Source organism: Rhagoletis zephyria, unplaced genomic scaffold, assembly GCF_001687245.7.
Source record: "Rhagoletis zephyria isolate East Lansing unplaced genomic scaffold, Rhagoletis_zephyria_1.1 Rzeph_scaffold_00924, whole genome shotgun sequence".
Lineage (NCBI taxonomy): Eukaryota > Metazoa > Arthropoda > Insecta > Diptera > Tephritidae > Rhagoletis > Rhagoletis zephyria.
Window position 1 is genome coordinate 98,522 of NW_016158008.1, and position 10,134 is coordinate 108,655.

The following is a 10,134-nucleotide window of genomic DNA, read 5'->3' on the forward strand; positions in this document are numbered from 1 at the left end:
TTAGACAATGATAAATGATGTACACAAATTTCAGTATGGAAAAAAGTGCAACACGATCATTTAAACATCTTGGACTCGCCCACCACTAAAAATGATTGTTTAAATCTACAGTATATATAAAATGATATTTAATATTTGCTTTAGATATGAAATTTCGACAAATTTGTTTAAACAAAAATGTTAAGCGCATATGCAGAATGTGGAAGCGAGATTCTTCTGCTTGCGTTTCTATGTTTATATCATTTATCAGTTTAAGCACATACGATTAAATGTAAAAAAAATATTTTTAATTGCGGATCCGAAAGAAATATTTATTAGTTGCATTGAGTGACGCAAAAATAGTGACTAAAATCAATCGATTGTGCTGAAGGTGCCGGCTGCTTCCGAAAGGGCCGAAAATGGCACAATGCGCACTCATTTTCCATCACTGTCACACATACAATCTCACTATTCTGTTGACTTTGTTTTCCCCTTCCGATAATTTTTTGCTTCCGCGCTTGCCCAGCACCGCTCTTCAAAGCTTTGCACGCGCAGTCGCCCGCGACACATATGTGCTGATTTGGGCATCCCTACTTTACGCTATATTTTTTCTAAGTCTTAACATTTTCAAGTAGCGAATTCCAAAATTGTTTGCCACTTTTCGTGCGTTTCCGCCTGTCCGCAGTAAATCTAATATTTACATTTATGGTTCCTGATTAACTATGTTATTTACTGGTGATCACTTCTTCAATAAATTACAATATAGAAAAGTCATCTGACTTCCAACTAAAAGATAAATGTCAAATGCAAAACCGAGAGTGAGTGCAAAACTGTAACATCTGCCTTAATTAACATTTTTGTCTGCTGGTTTTTTTATTGTTGTTGCATTGACTTCAAATCCTTATTTATTTATTTATTTATTTATTTATTTATTTATTATGAGAGAGGGAGTAGGGATGTACCAACAAGAATATTCAACAAAAGGATGAAAGTCGTTAGAACTTGGAAATATAGCGGTGGCTGAAATAAAAAGTGTTACACCATGTTACAGTTTTGCTCGTCACTGTATATCTTCTTCAGCCATCAGTATTTGATGATATGCACGAACAAGATCAATTTTTGAAAATATTTGTTTGTTCTTTAAATCAATAGTCAAATCATGAATGTAAGGTAACGGATAACGATCTGGAATAGTAATGCAATTAAGTCTTCTGTAATCTCCACAAGGTCTCCAATCATTTGGTTCTTTTTTAGGAACTAAATGTAAAGGAGATGCAATGTGAGCGTGTGAAGGTCTGTTTTAACTAAAAATTCAAATTGTTTTTGCTATTTTAAATTTAATTGGATCAAGACGACGTGGTTTAGAGAAAGGTAGCACTCCTTTTGTTTCGATTCTGTGAACTGTTTAGTGGTACACTGGTTTAGTGTAATCTGGTTCACAAGTAATTGAAGGAAAATCATTTAAAAGTTGCGAAAATTTATTTTCAGAAATTGGTATCCTTATTGAAAATATATCGCAAAAACCAGATGATCCAGAAACTTTCAATTCTGTTGTTGAATCAGTAATTTATCTATGTTTAATATCAACTAATATACCAAATTTCTTTAAAAAGTTAGCGCCTATGATTGGTGTTGAAATATCCGAAATATGAAAAGGAATTCAAAATCACGCCTTAAACTTAGATCAATTTTTAAAAGTATTGTAGCATAAGTTTTAATAAAAGAACCGTTATCTGCATCCAAATTAAGATCTGAATTGCTTTTATGTGATTTGAATTTTGAAGAAGGAATGACCGAAACGATTGCACCAGTATCAATTAAAAAATTTTATTTATTGAATTTATCATAAATAAATAGGCGACGAGATGGCTTAACTTCATTCCCATTATTAGCCACCGTCATAATGGAACGATCTAGTTTAAAACATTAGAATTTTCTTCGTTTCTTTTTTTGTTAGAATTACATGGTTGAATGCATTTAAAAGCATTATTTTTAAATTTTCTATGGTACCAACAAATATTTTGGTTAATATCATTTCTATATCTAGAAAACTTTCTTGATTTAGAACGACTTCTATTTCTATCTCTAGATCTGGATCTAATTTGTAATTCATTAATATCTTCTGTAATTTTGTTTGATTTTGGTAAATGGCTGTAGTTAACTCAGTTAAATTTCTAATGCATTGTTCAAGAATATTATTATTATTTTCGACACTAGCGACATTAAAAGATTTAGACGATTGGGGTTTATTTATCAAATCAAATAATTTATCTGCAAGAGAAATAATTTCTTCAGTACTTTTATTATTACAAGAAGTTATATGAATTTGTATTTTTTGCGGTAACTTCCTACTCCATAATTTAAATAAAAGTTATTTACTGACAATTGATTTGGAACTTGCTAAAGATTTCATGTCTATAAAGTTCTGATGGTGAACGATAACCTAGATCGGTATTAGAAAATAATTGAACCTCTTCTCTTCGCTAAGAGAAAATCTTTCACTTAAAACTTTCTTAATTATTTCATATTTGTTAATCAAAGGAGGCGGATTGATAACATCAATAATTTTAGAAATTTACTGTTTGAAGAACAACTAAAATGTTTTGAAATTTGATATTATCATCACGTATATTGTTAATTTCGAGTTGTCCTGCCACAAAGAGAAACCATGCTTCAGGACAATCTTCCCAAAAATAGTTTTTGATAAATTCGCACTCAAGTTATTTTCATTTGGAACACTAATAGATTGTATACTTTGTGAAATGTTTAAGTCTGGGTTTTCATGTTGATTTTGGGGATCTTTGCATTTTGAAATAACCTGGAGAAGTGTACAAAATAAATATAGGAAATAATAATTTTAATTAACACAAATAATATTTAAGTATATATTTTGTAGACAAAAAAATATTAAAAGTTTAAATAAATATTACTAAAAATTAATTATATTAATATAAAATTATTTATATTAGGTGCAGTTAATAATTCTAGATTTCTTTTAAAAATTTTTGTTTTCAAATTTAATCATATTAAAAATTAAAGATTGATAAATCTCAAATTAAATATAAATTAATTTGTTAATAAATTTAAAATTAATTTTGTTTTTTTTTGTTAATAAATTTGATTTTTAAAACAAATAAACAAAGTCGAAAAGTAACTTATAAAATATCACAAAATCTGAATGAATAAACTAAAGCTTCAGACACGAACTTTAAAAAAAAAAGTTCGATGTTCTAATCGGCTATCGCTCTTTACTTGTTTTAAAATGAGTTTCGGTTTCTAATAAATTTGTAGGATTTTGTTTGTTTAATTTGTAAAATATTAGCTTCAATTATAAGTATTTGTTTTGTGTAGTTTTGATAATCGTTAATTTAAAACAAAAACATAATTAAACTGGCCTTTACGTTACTGCTGAAGGACTGCAATTTGCTTGATTAATTTAACTACTTTTCTGTTGTCGTTCCTTGGTTTAATATACACAATTTATTGAAGAATACGAATTTGAGATGGGATATTGTTAGTACAAGCAATTCGACTCCAATAGCTGATGATTGTTCAGTTTGATGAGTGCAGCTATAAATAGGTATTTAGGTAGGCGCTATTTGAATTCTTTCAATAGCATTGATCTTAGAATCACAGGAGGAATCCGAGGATTGTATTGTCTAGAACCATGATGTCTTCTTTTGTGAAAGATGATGAAATCTTTGAATGCAATATTGTCGATGATGGATAAATGTTTTATAATTTTGTTCCTTGAATTTATACTCTTTATTCTGTTATTATTCGCCTCCTGTCAGGATTGCCAATATATCAAGATACGATATTTTATTAAAAATTGTATTTCCTTTTTTGTTTGATCTAGTTGAAAGTTTATTTTTATTAATCAAAAATCTTCTTTGCCAATAACAAACAAATTCATAGAACAATAAATTTAACTTCAAGAATTTAAACAAGTGTAAAAACATACAGTTTAATTACCCTACAGTAAGTCCTAGCTACCTCAAACTTACAATTTGTTATACTAAAATTGAATGGGCTAAAAAACAGCGTAAACAACTTTTTTCTGAACAGTGTAAAAAAGTGCAATATTTGACTGATATTTCGCGGAATTTTCTTTAATTTTGCACAAGGTTTGGAACTCTGATTTTTGAGGTCTTTGTTGTAGAATTAACCATATTTTTATTAAAAAAAATAGCAGACCCGGCGGACTTCGTCCCGCACAAAATTAATTTTTGTTATTGAAATTCATGATATTTTGAAATTTATTTTTGGGTGTTTTTGTGTTATGTTGAATTTCATCCATGATAATTTTCATAGCTAGATGTGTCGGTATGTTGGTGAATAAGGAGATCACATCGAATGACACCAACAAATCTTCTTCTTGTATTTGGATGTTGTCTAGCATTTCTTTTAGTGGAAACGCATTTTTGATGTTGTATTCCTCTGAGGTAAACTTTCTAAGAATTTTGCTTACATGCTTAGATAAACCATAGCATGGGACATTGACAGATGAGGAGATTACGGCCAATCCCGGTTTGTGAGTCTTTGGCAACCCGTAGAGTCTAGGTGCAGTTGCTGCTGTACATGTGAGCTATTGTTTTTCGCTTCTGTCAATAACTTTGTTTTTGTATAAGTCATCTATAATGGTATTGTTTTTTCTTTGTAGTGTAGTTGTCGGGTAATTTCTTATTGTTTTGTAAGTGTTTTTGTCTTCAGGTAGTTTTCTCATTTTTTCCGTGTAGTCCGCTTTATATAACACCACAGTTTTATTTCCTTGATCTGCATCAGTAACAATAATTTCATCTTTATGTTGTGTTAAAACAAAACTTTGGTTCTATTAAAAGTCTCTAATATGAACTTCTCCGCTGAGTTGTGTTTAATGTTCNTTACATGCTTAGATAAACCATAGCATGGGACATTGACAGATGAGGAGATTACGGCCAATCCCGGTTTGTGAGTCTTTGGCAACCCGTAGAGTCTAGGTGCAGTTGCTGCTGTACATGTGAGCTATTGTTTTTCGCTTCTGTCAATAACTTTGTTTTTGTATAAGTCATCTATAATGGTATTGTTTTTTCTTTGTAGTGTAGTTGTCGGGTAATTTCTTATTGTTTTGTAAGTGTTTTTGTCTTCAGGTAGTTTTCTCATTTTTTCCGTGTAGTCCGCTTTATATAACACCACAGTTTTATTTCCTTGATCTGCATCAGTAACAATAATTTCATCTTTATGTTGTGTTAAAACAAAACTTTGGTTCTATTAAAAGTCTCTAATATGAACTTCTCCGCTGAGTTGTGTTTAATGTTCCTTTTAAATTGAATGATTCGGTTACTCAATTTGCATCTCGCTGTTTCCTTGGCTCTGTTGTCTTCTATATGCTGTATTAACTGTTCCATTTCTGCTATGCTTTGGTCCGGTTTGAGACCAGTCCGCGTTATGGGTAATGCAAATTTTTTTCCCAGGGAAAGCAACCTTTTACTTTCTTCGGGGAAATCTTTATTCGTTTTGTTAGAAACCATTCGCTGTTTAGGTGGATTCCTAATTGTTTTGTTTACCAATCTTTAACTTTTATTTGTACAAAAACTCATAATTTCTATTTTAAATAATCTTGTTTTCCTCTGTTTTTCGTTGATATTTATAATAAAGAGTCGCCCCTGATGATGCTAAGGTAGTTAGCGAAACGTGGGCAAAGAAGTGGAGAAAAAAGTGTTTTTCTTGCACATGGTAAAGTAGATCGCCCAACCTACAACAATACCAACTATGAAATATACTTTACATCCGATTCTCATACCTACCAAATATACGTAAAAAATTTCATAAAGATCGGTCGAGCCGTTTCGGAGGAATTCGACCACACACACCGTGACACGAGTTTTTATATATTAGATTGGCAAAAAAAAATTATTCAACAATTTTTATTGAGCTTGAGGCCGTTTTTATGAAAAACTCTTGTGGAAAAGCAACAACATTTTAAAAAATAGTAGAAGTGATAGCTATTTCGGAAATCACATTTCCTCATCAGACTTCTTCAGCGGGATTCGAACCGACGACCCCAACTGACTCAGCCAGCTGCCTACGCACTGTGCTAAGTTCGCCTTATAAACTGCTGTTGCTTTTTCCACTTTTTTTCATGTGAGCCAACTACAATCAAGCGCAGCTATTCTAGTGCTATTTAAACTTGATCATGTGGTTGTTGGTTTTTTTTAATAATTCTATTTTAGAATGTTTAACTTTTAGGTGTGCTCATCCTTAAGTTATTTGGTTTTGTTATTTATGGCCTTATAACAATTATATTCAACAATTTTTATTGAGCTTGAGGCCGTGTTTAATGAAAAACTGCTGCTTTTCTGCTGCTGGCAATATAGTGACCACAAAGAGAAGTTCACTAGCACCGGAAATTATAAATTTGCTAATATTTTTAAATCAAAATAAAAAATATTTAGATTCATAACATGTACGAAAAACAACACAAAAATTAAACTTCTACTAATGTTAAAAATTATTTTTTCATTGTTAACATAATTTAAAATGTTGTTCCCTATTATTAAAATATTTATAAAATATGTATACATATGTATGTACCTTAATACGGTTATATAAATCAATAAAACCTACCATTGTTCATTAAATTCATTTTTTATTTGAACTTCTAACAATCTTTGTACTATATATCAATAATTTAAAAATTTAAAAAGTTGCTCACAAAAATGCCAATATAATAAAAAAACATTGCTCAAATTACTCGAAAAAACTCGAATTGCTTGAGCTCATGCTCGAAAATTTTCGAGTAATAAGCATTGAACAAGTGTGCGAGTACTCGTTGCTCAAATACCCGGACTGTTTGAAAATGTGTGAACAAAATCGAGAGACCTACTGCCTAAGGCTGTTAATGGAAAATATTCAAAGAAGCATTTTTGATGAAAAGTAAAAGAAAAATATTTATTGAGAAAAAACTTACGAGAACTAGGAAGATACGAAAGATATAGGAATATATGATCATTTGCGTTCATCGCATACGGACACACGTAGCAAGGAGCTGTTACAAAAAACAATGATTGAGTGCAACTTGATGTTGTAGGTTGCTCCTCAGATCGAACAGAACTAAAAATGGCAAAAGCGTGTGTATTCCTCGTGGACTCCGTTTTCGTCGGAGAATGTACGGAAATCGAAGCTTTTTACCAACTTCGATCAAAAACAAACGACAATGCATCCCCGCCTCACTTAGTTTGATTATAGTATTTTATAATATATATATTAGGGTGCTTTTTTTTTTGCGACTATTTTTTTTTTTCGGTCCCATCGTGAAATTTTGTTGGAAATACCCAAAAAAAAATTCCCTGAAAGTTTGAGCCCTTAATATTAATTTTAAGTATTCGGCCAAGGCGTGTGAAGATTTTCCAATTAAAATACACGGGAACTTTGATTTTTTTTTTTAAATTTCTATAGCTCAGCGGCATTTAATGGTATAACCTTGTCCAAAATGGGGATTTTCTCAGCATTAAATGCTCTACAAAAGTGCCCACTGCGGCGAAGTCGTAACTCACACCGTAAATCACATAATTTTACGTGATTTTTGATAAAAATTTAAAACTTCATATACTTAAAATTGAAATATCTCAAGCAGTATTGAAGTTAGCGATTAAGCGCTAATGAGCTTTTTTGTAGGAAATAAAATTTCCTACAAGTTTTTCATTTACATTTTTTCTATAGCTCTTGTCATTTACGAGATAAATGGGAAAAAACGTAAATTTAATGAAAAAATCAGGTTTAGTGGCCCGTACTACCTCGCCGGTATGAATTACGACTTCGCCGCAGTGGGCACTTTTGTAGAGCATTTAATGCTGAGAAAATCCCCATTTTGGACAAGGTGATACCATTAAATGCCCCTGAGCTATAGAAATTTAAAAAAAAAAATCAAAGTTCCAGTGTATTTTAAATGGAAAATCTTCACACGCCTTGGCCGAGTACTTAAAATTAATATTAAGGGCTCAAATTTTCAGGTATTTTTTTTTTGGGTATTTCCAACAAAATTTCACGATGGGACCGAAAAAAAAAAATAGTCGCAAAAAAAAAGCACCCTAATATATATATATTTTATATAATATCGTTTTAGATCGTTTTCCGTACCATCAATATGAAGTGTGGTTTGGTAAGTGGAGAGTATTACAAATGATCATGGCCAAATACAAATTCCGTCTGATGTATTGGCTTCTTCGTCATATCAAGTAATATAATCTGCATCATCGCTATCATCTGCTTCAACCTGATCAAACCAAGAATTTTCCATATTTTTTATTTTTATTATGGATGGCTAAGACTCAACCAATAATAAACAAGAAAAAAATAGCATAAAAGAAGAGATAATCAAGAGTAGAGAAGTATTTCCCATACAGTGTCAATTTGACACTTGAAATCCGAATTAAGGAAATTTTTTGTACAGTAGTAACGGAACTTTTTAAAATGCCTTAAGTGAAAAAATACAAAATTTGTATATGATTTAGCTAATAAGCCGAGATATCAAGTACATTTTTTTAATTTTGTCTATGTAACAACGAAATGAAATTAAAAACAGTGTCAAATTGACTCAAAATCCGGATGAAGGTTAATTTGTCTCTTAAAGAAGGCATCTTTCCAACTGTATGAAAGGAATCGTTCATAACGCCGCTACATAAAAGCGGTAGCAGGTCCTCGGTGGAGAACTATCAGGGCATAACTAAGCTCTCTGCAATTCCTAAATTACTTGAAGCAATTATTGCAAATCAGTTGACGCTTTCTATCTCCTCTACCATTTCCTACTGTCAACATGGGTTTCGCAAAGGCAAATCAACTTCAACAAATTTACCTGACTTTACAAACTACAGTGAATCAATAAAGTTTAGGTACAGCGAATTTTTTACAATAACGGCAACTATTTTTTAAATATTTTATTTTTCTTTTTCGTTATTTATGGCCTTATAATATGTTTTTCATGGCAGAAATACACTCGGACATTTGCCATTGCCTGCCGAAGGACGACCGCTGTTAAGAAAAAACCGTTCTCTATAATTTTTTGCGATGTTTCTTTGACCAGGGTTTGAACCCAGGTGCTGCGGAGTGGAAGCGCGCACTGCTTACCACTGCACCACAGTGGTCTTATAACAATTATATTCAAAAATTTTTATTGAGCTTGAGGCCGTTTTTAATGGAAAACTATTGTGGAAAAGCAACAACAATTTGCAAAAATGGTAGAAGTGATAGCTATTTCGGAAATCACCACATTTCCTCATCAGACTGCTTCAGCGGGATTCGAACCGACGACCCCCGCTGACTCAGCCAGTTTCCTACGCACTGTTCTAAGTTCGCCTTATAAACTGTTGTTGCCTTTTCCACTTTTTTCATGTGAGCCAACTACAATCAAGCGCAGCTATTCCAGTGCTATTTAAACTTGATCATGTGGTTGTTGGTTTTGTTGGTTTTTGTTAATAATTATATTTTTAGAATGTTTAACTTTTAGGTGTACTCGTCCTTAAGTTATTTGTTTATAAGGCGAACTTAGCACAGTGCGTAAGCAACTGGCTGAGTCAGCTGGGGTCGTCGGTTCGAATCTCGATCAGAGGAGCAACCTCCAATATCAAGTTGCACTCAATCATTGTGTTACAAAAAAGATAGCTCCTTGCTACATGTGTCCGTATGCGATGAATGCAAATGATCATATATTCCTATATCTTTCGTATCTTCCTAGTTCTCTAAGGTTTTTCTCAATAATTATTTTTCTTTTACTTTTCATCAAAAATGCTTCTTTGAATATTTTCCATTAACAGCCTTAGGCAGTAGGTCTCTCGATTTTGTTCACACATTTTCTAACAGCACGGGTATTTCAGCAACGACTACTCGCACACTTGTTCCATGCTTATTACTCGAAAATTTTCAAGCATGAGCTCAAGCAATTCGAGTTTTTTCGAGAAACTTGAGCAATGTTTTTTTATTATATTGACATTTTTGTTAGCAGCTTTTTAAATTTTTAAATTACTGATATATAGTGCAAAGATTGTTAGAAATTCAAATACAAAAATTAATTTAATGAACAATGGTAGGTTTTATTGATTTATATAACCTGTATTGAGGTACATACATATGTATACATATTTTATAAATATTTTAATAAAAGGGAACAACATTTTAAAT